This window comes from Ursus arctos, unplaced genomic scaffold, assembly GCF_023065955.2.
Source record: "Ursus arctos isolate Adak ecotype North America unplaced genomic scaffold, UrsArc2.0 scaffold_8, whole genome shotgun sequence".
In the NCBI taxonomy this organism is placed as follows: Eukaryota; Metazoa; Chordata; class Mammalia; order Carnivora; family Ursidae; genus Ursus; species Ursus arctos.
This window is the reverse complement of record NW_026623100.1, coordinates 54,226,039-54,239,492: the sequence shown is the minus strand read 5'-3', so window position 1 is coordinate 54,239,492 and position 13,454 is coordinate 54,226,039. Positions and strand designations below refer to the sequence as shown.

The 13,454-nt window shown below is 42.2% G+C and overlaps 1 protein-coding gene across 14 annotated transcripts in view; it reads right to left on the bottom strand.

Moving 5' to 3' along the window:
• Positions 1 to 13,454, bottom strand: part of SLC8A1 (solute carrier family 8 member A1) — a 383,135-nt gene that overhangs the window by 101,494 nt on the left and 268,187 nt on the right. The gene's annotated exons all lie outside the window — the stretch shown is intronic.

The window sequence follows — 13,454 nt, the reverse complement described above, 5'->3', positions numbered from 1 at the left end:
AAATGGAACTAGTAAACCACAAATGCCAAAGACATCATAAAGAAAAATGTTCCTTAGGAAGAATTTGCCAATTTCTGGGCAATCAATTATTCCCCAACCTACACACTGGCTTTTATGAATAAAACAGCCCAGGAAATGCATTTAATTAAGCAGACATAAAATGAGGTGCTTTCCCTCTTTAGCACGAGACCTCTCTTTCGTCTCCTCCTCTGGCTTTCACCCTTGCTCTCTGGTAGATACGCTCTTGGGTTCCTTCCATTTCACAAACTTTTATAAACAAGGACTGTCAGGCAAAAGTGAGTGTTCTTAGAATGGGAGAGAACTGAATATTGAGAGTGAAACGGATTGTCTCCAAGACTCTTTCTTTCTTTGGCAATCTTCTCATCTGGCTCTATCTTTTTTTCCCACCTCTGTGGAACCAAGAGAGTGGTGTTATCTGTGAGGTTCAAAATTGGATCTATTGCCAAAGTTCTAGGAGAGAATGACTGCCCAAGAATGTTTTGGGGATGGCTTGAGTAGGGGAAAAGTAGTGCCTCTCTCCTGTATCTTCAGCTCTCTGACTTGCCTTCTAGTGCCAAAGCCAGGTCAGAAGGACCCCCCGTGAGGGCCCATCGGCACCAGCCAGAGGGAGACAAGCAGAGGACCATAAGATTTAGGTCAGCTCCAAACTTCTGGAGGGACTTGTCAACTCTAGTCGGGCCTTTGAGAAGAAGGAGATATTGAGGATCTTTGAGTCTATTTCACTGTGAAAATAGAAGATGAAATTATATAACTAAAATTTATTTCTACTTTAAACAACTGACAAAGTCGTGTGTGTTAACTTCTCAAATGGATTTGTGGTAGTTTCAATGAAAGATAGAGCTACAAAGAAACCATGTTGGGGCGCCTGGGTGGCACAGCGGTTAAGCGTCTGCCTTCGGCTCAGGGCGTGATCCCGGCGATCTGGGATCGAGCCCCACATCAGGCTCCTCTGCTATGAGCCTGCTTCTTCCTCTCCCACTCCCCCTGCTTGTGTTCCCTCTCTAGCTGGCTGTCTCTATCTCTGTCAAATAAATAAAATCTTTAAAAAAAAAAAAAAAGAAACCATGTCAACATGGGTCAAACATAAAAATGAGAAATAAAGGAGTTAGTGGTAGAGAAGTTATAATAGCAAAAAAGCTTGGGAAACAATTGTGCTTGAAATGGAGCGTTAGTCACATGCACACGGGCTTAACTGACATTCTTCCGGCGGATGCTACTAACCAGAGCTGGTACCTGCATTTCCTTAGCCTAGAAAGAGGATAAATAAGCATCAGCATTCTATATTTACGGAGTATAATCTCTTCAATCCCCCAAACACTTGGTGACATTTATAACTCATAGAAGTTCTATAAAATATTTCAAGTGTTATTCATTTCATTTGCTATGAGAAAATTATTTATTGATTTTTTTTCCCCAGATGGCCTGTAGTAAAACTGACTCAAGGTGTAAATACAGAATGTAACTCACAGTGAAAAATGAATTCCACAGTGGTATGAAAAGTAAGGAGAATAAGACGCCAAGTCCGAGACCTTCCTTGATGTCTGATCTACTCTCCAGTTTCCCGGGAAGCAATCTTTGGAAGTATGCTAATGACACAGGCGTGGTGCTGGGTTATTCCCTCTTACAGGCACTAACCAGCCTGAAGTTTAGACTGACTCTAACGTGTAGCTCCCAGGCCCTTAGGATTGTGGCAAAATTCACACCGACTCCACTGCCAGTCCTTTTCATTATGGATGTAGGATTGAAGGAATTTTTCAGTGCTCTGCGCTTTGAGCCTCCAGAGGAACTGTACGGCTTTATGGAAAGCCAACTGAGGAAAAAAATACAAAAGGAGTTGAACCAGGATCTGTTATAGGACCCATAACATGATTCTCCATGTACGTTTCCTGGTGGAAGGCATTATATTTTTAAGTTCTTTGGTAATGCACTTAATAAACACAGAAATTGACTGCTAATATAATGGAAAATTGTTCAATGTTAAGACTCCAAAAATTAACATGATCCCATTTCAAAGTGGGGCTATATAAATATTTCCGTATTTTTTCATCATCAGATTTAAGGTATGTGATGAGGCCTGCTGGGAATCCTGGAAGACAGAGGAATTCAATAATATAATGGGCATCACATAGCTCTACAGCAGCGGTGAACTGGAAGCTACTCACTTTGGGAAGCTCGATGGCGTTAACCTGGGTCACTGGTTTGCTGAGGATGGAGCTTGGGGTGCAGGGGCTGAATCCCCTGAAGCAGCACTCCCCTAGACCAACACAGGAGGCTCTTCATCCATCATGGTCAGACCACAGACAATAGTCTCCGTGAGGATAAGTAGAGTCTGTCCATACTAGACCACAAGTGATCCAAACGCTGGCAGCCAATAGGATTTCTTTTCCAAGGGATAGAGTCTACTCCAGAATGATGACATGACGAAGGAAGGCTTTAATGATTAGGCAAACTTGTTCAAGGTGCAAATCCTCCTTTGTATTTCCCAGACCATTTGAATTAGGATTCTGGAAACAACCAGAGCAAATTCTCCTATACTACTTGCCAGGAAACTATGTCCTCAAAATTCCTCTCCTCATTTAGGAAAACACAACTACAGAAATTCCGCTTCAAGGTTTGTGTGTTTTGATACATGTTGATGATTCTACATGGTAATTGATCACTTGGAAATCGACAGGACTTACATTAGGCTCTTGTTCTTAGTTCCAGTCTTAACAGGGGAACAAGGAGAGCCATAAAGCATTACTCATCAGTGGCCGTATTTGGCAAAGGCAGGTCTCTCTCCCCTACTATTATCATTCATCCTGATAGAGCTGTGACACAGACCAGATGTCATTTCAATGTTAAAATTACATTGTTTTCATAACAAAGTCAGCTTACATCACTCTTAAATAGATCACACTAATGTTCCTCTGTATACTGTCATGGAGAGAGTGAGCTAGATCTTTCCAGAGGACTTGCCAAGCACAAACTATAGGAGGAGTTAAGATTTTCTCAGGGCGCTTACTAGCTGGCTCACACCCTATATATCTCCATATCTCTCTGCAGCATATTTCAGGTCATTGCCATATAAAATGCCCTTTCTACTGATTTCTTTGATTCCTGGAGGAAATTACAGGTACTTATTCTTGTGGGAGGTAGAAGGCTGAAGTTTTCACTGGCTGGAGCTCTTTTATTGCCTGTTTTCTCTGCCCTTCCTGCTTGGGCCCTGGTGACTCTGAATTAATTTACAATTCAATACTTAAGAGTATCATGTGCACTATCTTTCCCATGGAACAGTTGGAACTTGGAAGATAATAATTTAAAATCCAGTTGGTACAGCCACTCTGGAAAACAGTGTGGAGGTCCCTTAAAAAGTTAAAAATTGAGCTACCCTATGATCCAGCCATTGCACTACTGGGTATTTACCCCAAAGATACAGACGTAGTGAAGAGAAGGGCCATATGCGCCCCAATGTTCATAGCAGCAATGTCCACAATAGCTAAATCGTGGAAGGAACCGAGATGCCCTTCAACAGATGACTGGATTAAGAAGTTGTGGTCCATATATACGATGGAATATTACTCAGCTATCAGAAAGAACGAGTTCTCAACATTTGCTACAACATGGACAGCACTGGAGGAGATAATGCTAAGTGAAATAAGTCAAGCAGAGAAAGACAACTATCATATGATTTCTCTCATCTATGGAACATAAGAACTAGGATGATCAGTAGGGGAAGAAAGGGATAAAGAAAGGGGGGGTAATCAGAAGGGGGAATGAAACATGAGAGACTATGGACTATGAGAAACAAACTGAGGACTTCAGAGGGGAGGGGGGTGGGGGATGGGATAGACCGGTGATGGGTAGTAAGGAGGGCACGTATTGCATGGTGCACTGGGTGTTATACAGAACTAGTGAATCATCGAACTTTACATCGGAAACCGGGGATGTACTGTACGGTGACTAACATAATATAATAAAAAATCATTAAAAAAAACAAAAAAAAAAAAAAAAAAAAAAAAATAATTTAAAATCCAGGGTCAGAACCCATATTTTCTGAATCAGAATATCTAAGGATAGCCATACATATGTACTTTTTCTTCTGGCTAATACCATTCCCCCCCACCCTCACCCTCACCCCGCCATTCTAAAAAAAAAAAAAAAAAAAAAAAAAATTTGCAAAGAGCACTGAGGGAGGCTCACAACGTGACAGTGGCAAGGTTTAGAAGTGCACTGGAGCTCAACTGTGGGCACCCAGGCAAGCAGGGAGAGGCTCACCTCACAGAGTCATTGGAGTCGTGGCTCTGGACAGCCAATATGTCACTTCATTAAAAAGTCACTGTTCATGAACCGCAATCACCATTTGGTTTGAAAGCATATGTTCATGACTAAGAACCTGCCTCTAGGCCCTGAGAGAGTATCTTGCGGGCTTTTCTCGAGGAAGTGAACGCCAGCCGGAATGGCATCTCCGTAAGCAACTTCGGGCGTGCTTTAAAAAGTGCCCCCGTGATGAGCCACGAGAGCGGACACGCTACGTGAGGGGCTCAGCGACTCTGCAGCCGTGCTCTGCTCGGAGCCCACTCGCACAACCCCTCGGGACTGCTGCGCTTCCGCCAACTGCTCAATGCGATAGAACAAAGGGGTAACTTAGGCAGCCTTCCCTCATTCTCCGGAATTGACTGATGTGATTAGTGCTGCTTTTCGCCCAGGCCCCCTGAAGCCTGTTTGCTTGCAATTCCTTCCAAATGTCCCTTATTAGAAATTCTGCATTCCCGATCCTAGAGGTAATAAACCTGGACACACAGCTTTCATTAGCAAAGGGAAAGAGGCTCAGAGTGTATCCAGAGAGAAACAAACGGAAGGGCAGGGAAGATCGGGGGCAGTTCTACGGCTAAAGAGCACCACTGTCTTCGATTTAGAAACCGGGCATTCTGCTCCCCCATAACGTTGCACTACGGGCTCTTCACGCTTGCCCGGTTCGGTTGCCAGCAAACCTGAACAGAAAGTGTTCTGCATCCATGAACCATTCCCAAATCACTGGACTGAAAAAATGGCATTCTGTAGTATGCCTAGTGCTAAGGCTTCCCTCCGTTGCACACGAGAACTGCAAGAAGAGCCCAGAGAAGTCGTGGCCAAAAATCCATAATTACAACATAGGGAGAAAACCAAAAGAATGGTACATGGAAGAAGATTAACAAACTCAGTGCTGCTAACGGGGCGGGGGGAGCTTTAACCTAAGTTCCTTCATTCTGACGGTTCAAAGCAATTTTTATAAACCTAAGTTTAAGAGTGGAAGGGAGAAAATTCAGAAAGATCTGTGTGTTCTTTAGATGACATTTGGAACACACTTACATGCTTTTAAGAGCCATGTGCTTCTGTCGCTATCCAGGTGGTACGCTCGAATGTTCAGAAAACATCTGAAATGTGGGATTCGCTGTTCTACCCTCTAAGATTGGTTTAGATGGCTATTTACTTGGTAACAACTGGGGAATTATTCTAGGTGCAACATTTACAGAAAATTATAAGGTCTGAACATTCCTATAAGCCTCTAAAGGCATTTTAAATTTATCATATTTCCCATGATCCCTTAACAAAATCAACTACAGATTTTCAGATTATTTTTCCATCCCAATTAAGGGCAACCACAATAACAACTACGTACTTCAGTTTTTAGCAGAAGCAACCACACGTTTTTGCCCTTAACTGAAGGGAAAACAACCATATGGACCTTGTTCGTAGCCAGCACTCCATTAGCTAATTAAATTTACAAAGCCCAACCAGTGAGAGACCATGGATTAGCTGAATTTTAATGATTCCATCCCTTTGGCACAGCTAACGGTATCTTGTTTCAGAGTAGCCTAGACAAGTTTGCCTCGTTTTGAACAGGTTAGACAGATTAGGGCAAATCACATATATAATTTTTCTTAAGAAAAAGAAAAGGCAAAGTTAATTTTAATCACATATTTTATATACCCAATAGATCCAAAATATTATCATTCTAACAGAGAATCAACATAAAATTTGTTAATGAGATATGTTCTATTCTTTTTTTCATAGAAAATCTTTGAAATCCGGTATACGGTTTATAGTTATGACAGCTCTTAACGTGGATTGGCCACATTTCAGTTATTTCATTTTTAATAGCCACCCAGGATTAGTGGCTAACGTATTGGACGGCATAGGATTGAGTGGTAAGATGCAGTACTCCATATCTTTCTATTGCTCACAACCACAGTCTTTTTCAAGTGTTTAATCCTTCACTTTTCACACCTCAACGTTAGCTGGACATACAGCCATTCATAATAGTACGTTAACCTAAAGATACAAGAATAACAGGGGCGCCTGGGTGGCACAGCGGTTAAGCATCTGCCTTCGGCTCAGGGCGTGATCCCGGCGTTATGGGATCGAGCCCCACATCAGGCTCCTCCGCTGGGAGCCTGCTTCTTCCTCTCCCACTCCCCCTGCTTGTGTTCCCTCTCTCGCTGGCTGTCTCTATCCTGTCGAATAAATAAATAAAAAATCTTTAAAGAAAAAAAAAAGAATAACAGCTAGTCTGCTCCCTATGAAGGAAAACATCTCTAATGAAAACCACATCATATTTTTCTTAGGTCTAAATGTGCTGGGGGCAGAGTAAGGCCCAACCCTCTAGCTTGCTGACCCATTCTGAAGTAAGGGATTACAGAATGCTTCAAGCACCTTAACGCGTGATGTGAAAGTCTGAGTTTGAATAAGTCTTTTCCAAAATTGTGTCAACTTTCTGCTTCAGTTGTGTTGTGTACAACTCGCCTGCGCTATCGTGATCATAGTTTCCTATCTAGAAGTAGGGAAACATGATCCGACAAAGGAATGAATTGTGCCTGTGTGATTTGTTGACATAAAAGTCCTCATCCAGACATGGGAATCAAATATATTTAGTGAAAAGATTTGACTGGAGCAAACAAAATTATAGAAAATTAGTTCGTTTTCAGAGAGTTCGCCAAACCTAGGGAGAAGAAATAACTAAGGTTGTACTTGGCAATGATAATGGGACGAAAGGATTGGGGCTATGCAGAACCAAGAGAGAACCCATTAGATTGCATCCTTGCCTAATTTCTGGAAGGCCAGTGTGAACAAGCCAGTGTTAGTGCAAATACCAGAGCTGTGGAAAACTGTTGAATTTTAGTCTTAAAGTCAGGGTACCTGCCACTTCCCTCAATATCTACTTCTAGAATTAAAAGATGTCATTTCATCACCTTGGGACATTTATTTTAATCCGTCCTGAAGGTAATTATTCCATCAAGCTGTTGTCACAAAAATCCTATTAACTCAAAGAGTGATTGCATTATTCACTCCTTACTCATTCCTTGATTTCAGTGCCTATTAAATGCAAGCTTCAGGCAGTCACTATGAAGGATCACCTTAAGGATTCTTACATCTTTTTGATTTTAAGAATTGTTTTTTACCTGATGTTCTGCACATCAGTCTCAAAATGAGAATGTGCTAATAGTACGGTTCATCATAACAATGCATCAAGGCTTAAGAAATTCAGAGAAGGCCTGAGGATTTTAATACGACTTAAAAATTAGATTCATCAAATGACCCAAATACTGCCTTTGATTATCCTAAAAGACAATCATCAAAAGCACGAGATTAGAGCCAGCATAAGGATGGATGTCTACACAAGCAATGGGATTCTACTTCTTGAATAAGCTCTACAGAAATCAGGATTACACTTCCTTAAACCTCGACAAATGATCCAAGATAAGACAAAAGAACTTTTTATTTTGTTTTCTAATTTAATTACTTGAGATGACATTGAATACTATACCAAATGGATTATATTTATACATATAACAAATCTACTTATCTAAAAATATAAAAATATGAAATGGCTGCTCAAGAAAATAGGAGACATAGGGTCGCCATATCATAGATGCTGGTTCCAAGTTTCTAAATTAGAATATGGAATCAGGACTTCTGAAATGTTTCGTTTAATCATCTATATGACTGGTCCTAGAAAATGTGTGAAGTTGATGAAATGTAACCCCTCTTCCCCTTTTTTAACATCCATGGGGTACTGCTCTCTGGAACGCCCACTAGTTGCAACTTCTTTTATTTGAAAGGTTTCCAAGGACAAGACCCGAAAATATGTGCTAGATCTTTTTTCAAAGCATGCTGCAGCTCTTTGAAATTGGCCAGATTGAAGTAACTTTAAGGTTTATGAACCAGACCTCCTTCATCACTGGAAAGACTTCTCTCTCTAGAATCCAAGCTGTCTTAAAGAACTGTTATAAATGTTTTATGCACCTTGAGTACCCATGGCCAAGGAAAGAGAAGAGAACGTGGAGGATGAAGGGAGGGGGAGGGGCAGGAACAAGAAAGGACAGTGATAGTGTCTAGATTATAGAAAGAACCCGATTTATACCGTAAGCCAGTGAGTATGGAAGCACACTCAAAAGTTGGCCTCCTGGGCCTCTCACTTTGTAGTTCTAGACTTCTCTCCCTGGTCAAGGTACCACAGGCCTACCTCCTGTCTTCCTTATCAAATCCTTCTTACAAGAATAAATCTAAATATCATCTACACAAAACAGGTAACTGCTCAAATCTCTCCTGGGAGCCACTAGGCATTTGTATGTCAATAGGGATGAAATTGAAGTCAAGTGAATACTCTGAATGTTAGTCTTTCACGTACCACTGGTCAGGAAGGAAGGGATGGGAAAGAGATCCTGACACTGAGTTTCAGAGAATATGGCAGCTTGTCTGGGAATGCAACAGGAATCCCCCCTTTTTTTTCATGCTGGGGTTTTGGTTGCTATATTTGGAAGTAAAATTATACAGAGGGCAACAGTTTTCTCTTTGGCACATTAATCAATCAGCTCTGCTTAGAAGGTCCCATAAACAGGGACGAGTGAACAAATCTGGGTACCAGAGGAATCCTCTGGGCCTCCGCAGTCAACTGCTCTTACCCGATGGGAAGTAAACAAGAGCTGAAATGAGAAACCAGGGAGCAATGTGGTCTTTTTCCCCTTCTCCTGTCGTATGTCCACTTAGGCTTAAATGTCTTTAAAGAATTCAGAACTCTGCACACTAAATGAATGCTTACTTTTGAGGGGAAAAGAATCAGAGAATGCCAAATTTAGGAGGCTTGTGAGATTGTGCATTCCAGAGACAAATGCTTCCATTTTCCCTTCCCCCACTCATGCCAGATATCATCCGTTGATTCGTTCATTTAGCCATAAGGACTACTCTCGGAGCTGGATACAGACCAGCAAAACAAAAGAGGAAAAGGTCCTTGCGTTCTCCTTGAGGTGAGACAGATGTAGACAATATATATAATAAACAATTGAACTACAGAGTATGCTAGAAGTGCTATGGAAACCATAAAGGAGAGTTAGAGAGAGGAGTGCTGGGCAAGGGGTGGTGGTTGTGATTTTAAATAGAATGGTCAAGGTAGCCCCTATTGAAAATGTGGCATTTAAGAAAAGTCTTCAAAGAAACAAGGGAGTTAGTTACCCAGATTTTTTCAGCCAGGGGAGAGGGGGGCCAAGCAGAGATGAAGAAGTCAGCCAGTACACATGTGTCCTAGGGTAGGAAAATGCCTGCCTTGTTTGCAGTTTAAGGAGGTTGCTGTGGTTAGAGAAAAAAATGACCCAGAGGTGAGAGCAGGGTCGGGGAGGAGGGTGGTTGGCGAGGCCAGATCGAGTGGGCCACAGAGGCTCTTTTGAGAGAGAACACCTGCACGCAAGAGCAGGGGGAGGGGCAAAAGGAGAGGGAGAAGCAGAATCCCCTCTGAGCAGGGAGCCCCCGCGGGGCTCGATCCCAGGACCCCAAGATCATGACCTGAGCTGAAAGCAGATGTCTAACCAACTGAGCCACCCAGGAGTCCCCCACATAGACTCTTGAAAGGACGTTGGTCCTGAGTGGAATCAGGGACACTCTTTTGAGTCGAGAAGGGATTTAATTTGCCTTGAGATTTAATGGATCTCTGGCAATTTGTTCAGACTAGATCGTTGAGATAAGGTCACTAGATCGTGACCAGGAGGCTATGGTAGCTTCAGGCAAAAGACAGCAGTGCCTCAGAAGGGAACAGCAACATTCAGGAAGGCGAAGTGCAGAGCTCTAGACAGGGGCAGATGGGTTGGCATGGAGGTGGGAGTCTGTGGATAGTCTGTTCTGCTTGCTTCTCTCCCCTCCGGGAGATAGGGAGCCAGATCATCAGCTGAGGGTGAGGACAGAGGAGGGGAGGCACTGGACAGATGATTAAGGAAAAGTCTGGCTTGAAAAAGCTGGATGGTGGAGAGGAAATGAAAACTAGGGAAATACAGAGCGACCGATGGCATCATCAATGCCTACTACTCAGTATTGCCTCTGTTCCCACAGGTATCAAAATCTTTCTCCACCCAGAACCTTTAGGCAGCCCTATTGACTGAGGAGTTGGCAGATGAGAGAACGTGTGTTTTCCGGTTTGGATCTAATCTAACCTACTCCTTTGGTAAACTGAAGTCCAGAGAGTATCTTTGAACTTTCCATCTTTGAGGATCGTTTGACTTACCAATTAGCAAGTGCCCTAGTGAGGAAAACAATTAGAATGCCTGTCTAAATATCATGCACCACGAGAGCCTGATAACTATGGCTTTTAGGAATTCATGCTATAGGATAAGGGTACCAAGGGCTGCAGCTGAGTGTCTGAAACACGTTCCTGTTGATGTCACAGGAAGAAGACACCTGCTCGATGGATTTCTACTTAAGTCTTAGCTCTTTACATTCTGGCTCAAAGTTGTATCTTCTGCACATACGAGCTTCATTTTTCAAAAGGTTCCAGGAAGATCAGCCAGGGTTTGTCTTTTGAATTGACCGGCCTGACTTTTAAACAGGACCCAACACAGGCACAGCTGATTGCAAGAAATTGAGATAATTAAGAATGCGTTAGTCACTACTGAATGCAGTGTGTATGCTTGCTTCTGCAATTCAGAGGGGGGAACAAAAAAGGTCCATTTAAGTCATCCTAAAGGGGTCCTTGCTATAAAATGAAAGAGAAGGGGTAAATCTGAAACACAAATGACTTTCCTGCTCTACCAGTGATTTAGTCTTACCTAATGAGCGCTGAACAATCAAAGCATTTATTGGCACTTCTGCACCCGCACTGGGAATTGGTCTGTGACCTTCAGAACTCCCCACTCTTCTTATTGCTTCTCATCGGTTCTACCTCTACACTCCTTCCCACCCAGTTTATTTCTTGGAAGGCTTGTTGACCTTTACAATCGTTTCCTCTCTCTCACCTATCTTAGTCTGCTCGTAAGTCCGTCCCTTTTCTCATCGACAGCTTCTTAGAATGGATAAGTTCACAAGGCACCATTAGCACCGTAAGACTGCATGCAATTCTGAACAGATGCCGAGGGCTAGTTCACACACGGCAGAGTCCTTGTTTGATTTTACCAAGACCCTCATTTTCAAACGGTCTATCGCTTTAGAAAAATCAGGCCATTCTACGGTAGATCTTTTCTTTGTTTTTCCAGTCCAGAAATAATTGCTGTGTCAAGTTCAATCATAAAACGAATGGCTGCTGTTGACTGAGGACCTGCTCTGGGATGTGGCGCTAGTGAGAGTCTCTCCAGTCACCCCCCAACAACCATGCCAGCCTTGTCCCTTTGCTTTTTCTTTTTTTTTTTTTTACTGTGGATACTCATTAGATCTGAAATTCATGCAGATTGGCACCTCTAAAATAACTGCCATCGTTTGTCCTATAAAAATTGTTCATGATGTTGGGACTTTTACATTCAGTGTTTGACATTTTGTTTGTCATTGTGAAGAGCCAGTGGAACCCATAGTTGGGTTTTTCCAATAGACAAATACTAATGTGGACTTGAATTTTACAAAAAAGACTGGGGCTATAGATAGACATGAGAAAATCATCAATGCTAAGCTGAGAGTGGGAGGTGTAGGTCTAGCGAGGAAAGAGGCCCCTGGAGGCACAAGAAGTGGCTCACAGCAGCATCTTGGGAGATTTTCATATTTAGGTAGTAGGAAGAGAAAGACAAGCCGTAAAAGGATCTGTTGGGGCAATGGAAAAAGCTAAGCAGCAGACTTCTGAAACTGTCATGGAAATCAAAGGAATAGCTCTTTAAGGTACTTCAAATGGTCAGAGCTCTAGGGGTCAGCGCTGTGGAACTCTTACAGATCTGGAACGTGGAAAAAAATCAATTATCCTTAAGAGGGTTAACTCAGCAACACGATTGGTGTAAAAGTCCCGTTCCAAGGGACTAATAATCCTCTTTTATTTCATGGGAGTGGATAGAATCATGGGGACAGGTGAAAGAATGTCAGTTTTAGAAAGAAGAAGAGATGATTTTTCTGGAGGAAAATCAGTGAAGGGTTGAGCAATTCGTGAATACCACAGTAAAAGCCTAAAAAGTGACACACGAATAAACTATGGAACTGTATATAATACCATGATTCTATACTAAATCAAAATTCAATGATCAAAATGTAAAGCAGAAATCAAAGCTGTGGCATCTACACACAATGGAATATTACTCAGCCATCAAAAAGAATGAAATCTTGCCATTTGCAACAACATGGATGGAGCTAGAGAGTATACTGCTAAGCAAAATAAGTCAGTCAGAGAAAGACAAATACCATGTGATTTCACTGATATGTGGAATTTCAGAAACAAAACGAACGAACAAAGGGGAGAAAAAGAGGCAAGCCAAGAAACAGACTTTTAACTATAGAGAAGAAGCTGATGGGGGCCAGAGGGGAGGTGGGTGGGGGAGGGGTGAAATCGGTGATGGGGATGAAGGAGGGCACTTGACGTGATGAACACTGAGTCATGTATGGAAGTGTTGAATCCCTGGATTGTACACTTGAAGCTAATATAACACTGTTATGTTTATTGGAATTAAAATTAAAAACTTTTAAAAAAAGAAATAAAAGGAATTTTGAATGAATTCATAATATATTCTCTAGTACATTGCATTTGTCTTAGATTTTAAAATCTATAAATATTTTATGTAATTTAAGTAAGGAATGAAGAAGAGGAGGAAGAGAAAGGTAAGAATTTCAGTATGCCCCAGAAAGGGGGCTTAGAAGAGGACATATTTCCTAGGCATCCTGAAGGAGGACATGTAAGGGAGAGTTCCTTTTCCTGGTGACTGTTTCTTACCACCAAGTGCTAGTGAGAAGACATGCAGTATTTTGAAGACATCATAAGCATCTCGAAGAAGGAAGGATGGTGCACTGAAGAGTAAAGACCTCTAGCCCCTTTCTTTCCTCTAGGAAATATTAACATTATTCAAATTCTTAGGCAAAGTGGCTTGGATGCAGAGTTCCTCTTTAATCAGCTGTGCTGTCTCCTTCCAGCGGCCACATGTCCTGCGGACAGATCTATAATCTGGGACAACAAAGTGCCTGTGTGGAGGCAGGGTTGGGGGTGGGCAAGAGAGGTGAGACTAAGTCAGGACCCACAGCAGCTTACA